A 2,500-nucleotide genomic window follows, 5' to 3' on the forward strand; every position below is an offset into this window, starting at 1 on the left:
CTACCCCTAACCCCTACCCCTAACCCCTACCCCCTAACCCCTACCCCTACCCACTAACCCCTACCCCCATCCGCCTACCCCCTAACCCCTAACCCCTACCCCCTAACCCCTACCCCTAACCCTAACCCCTACCCCCTACCCCTAACCCCTACCCCTACCCCCTAACCCCTAACCCCTACCCCTACCCACTAACCCCTACCCCTAACCCCTACCCCCTAACCCCTACCCCCTAACCCCTACCCCTAACCCCTAACCCCTAATCCCCTAACCCCTACCCCCTACCCCTACCCCCTAACCCCTACCCCTAACCCCTAACCCCTACCCCTAACCCCTACCCCCTACCCACTAACCCCTACCCCTATCCACTACCCCTAACCCCCCTAACCCCCTACCCCCTAACCCCTACCCCTACCCACTAACCCCTACCCCTAACCCCTACCCCTACCCCTAACCCCTACCCCCTAACCCCCTACCCCCTACCCCTAACCCCTACCCCCTAACCCCTAACCCCTAACCCCTACCCCCTACCCACCTAACCCCTACCCCCTACCCCCTACCCCTAACCCCTACCCCCTACCCCTAACCCCTAACCCCTACCCCTACCCACTAACCCCTACCCCTAGCCCTACCCCTAACCCCTACCCCTAACCCCTACCCCCTAACCCCTACCCCTAACCCCTAACCCCTAACCCCTAACCCCTACTCCCTAACCCCTACCCCTAACCCCTACCCCCTAACCCCTACCCCTAACCCCTAACCCCTACCCCTACCCCTAACCCCTACCCCTACCCCCTAACCCCTACCCCCTACCCCTAACCCCTACCCCTAACCCCTAACCCCTACCCCTAACCCCTAACCCCTACCCCCTACCCCTAACCCCTACCCCTAACCCCTACACCCTACCCCCTAACCCCTAACCCCTAACCCCTACCCCCTACCCCCTACTACCCCTACACCTACCCCCTAACCCCTAACTCCCTACCCCCTAACCCCTACCCACTAACCCTACCCCCTACCCACCTAACCCCTACCCTAACCCCTACCCCTATCCCTACCCCTAACCCCTACCTACCCTACCCCCTAACCCCTACCCCTAACCCCTACCCACTAACCCCTACCCCTACCCCCTAACCCCTACCCCTAACCCCTACCCCTACCCTAACCCTACCCTAACCCCAGTCTTACCTGCTTATAGAGAACAGTAGTCCTGGTGTTCCCGTACAGATTCCAGTGAAACAGTTACTCCTACCCCTACCCCTGCCCCTGACCACAATCCTACCTCCTGCCCTAGCCCTACCTAACCCCTAACCCTACCTACCAATCACCCCAATCCCTAACCCCTACCCCTACCCCCTAACCCCCCCTACCCCCTAACCCCCTACCCTTACCCCCAGTCTTACCCTTACTTATTCTAGAGAACAGTAGTCCTGGTGTTCCTGTACAGACTCCAGTGAAACAGTTACTCTCCCTACCCCTAACCCCTACCCCTAACCCCCTACCTCCTACCTCCTACCCCTACCCTCCTACCCCCTAACTCCCTAACAGACTAACCAGTGAAACAGTTACCTCCCTACCCCCTACCCCTACCCCTAACCCCTAACCCCTACCCCTAACCCCTACCCCTACCCCAGTCTTACCCTGCTTATAGAGAACAGTAGTCCCGGTGTTCCCGTACAGACTCCAGTGAAACAGTATCTCAACCTCCAGTAGAAGAGATGCTCTGATATGAAGGTAATGAGAGACAGTCCCATTGCGGTAGCCAGCATGTAAACACTCCGGCCATGTTGTCAACGTCCAGCTGACTGGACATCACCTCGTTCTTCTCATGGTGACAGATCCCGTTAACCACTGAGCTTCCAGCTCCTCCATCTCACCTGGAGGGAGGAGGGAGGGAGAGAGAGAGGGGATAGGGAAGAAAGAGAATGGAGAGAGGAGAGAGGAGAGGAAGAGACAGGAGGAAGGGATAGGGGAGAAAAGAGAGAGGGGAAGGAGAGAGTGAGAGGAGAGAGATGAGAGACAGAGAGAGAGTCAGAGAGCAGTAAAAAAGGGAGGGAGAGAAATAAAAATATCATTCACTTTATTGTCTGGTCCTCTTTCCTCCTCCTCCTCCTCTACCTCCTCCTCCTTTCCTCTTCCTCCTCCTCCCTCCCCCCTCCTCTTCTTGCTCCTCCTCCTCCTCTACATCCTCATCCTTTTCCTCTTCTTCCTCCTCATCATCCCCCTCCTCTTCTTCCTCCTCCCTCCTCCTCATCATCCTCCTCCTCCTCCTATCGTCCTCCACTCATTCCTCTTCCTCCTCCTCCTCATCCTCCCCCTCCTCTTCTTCCTCCTCCTCATCATCATCCTCCCTTTCCTCTTCCTCCTCATCATCATCCTCCTTTCCTCTTCCTCATCCTCCTCATCCTCCTCTACATCCTCATCCTTTTCCTCTTCCTCCTCCTCTTTCTCCCTCCTTTCCTCTTCTTCCTCCTCCTCCCTCCCCCCTCCTCTTCCTCCTCCT

The 2,500-nt window shown here is 57.3% G+C and overlaps 1 pseudogene; it reads right to left on the reverse strand.

The window, feature by feature from the left end:
- Nucleotides 1-1,637: 1,637 nt before the first annotated feature.
- The window catches only part of LOC124030451, a 6,249-nt pseudogene continuing 5,386 nt past the window's right edge, over nucleotides 1,638-2,500 (reverse strand).

Source organism: Oncorhynchus gorbuscha, unplaced genomic scaffold (genome assembly GCF_021184085.1).
Source record: "Oncorhynchus gorbuscha isolate QuinsamMale2020 ecotype Even-year unplaced genomic scaffold, OgorEven_v1.0 Un_scaffold_11658, whole genome shotgun sequence".
Taxonomy (NCBI): Eukaryota; Metazoa; Chordata; class Actinopteri; order Salmoniformes; family Salmonidae; genus Oncorhynchus; species Oncorhynchus gorbuscha.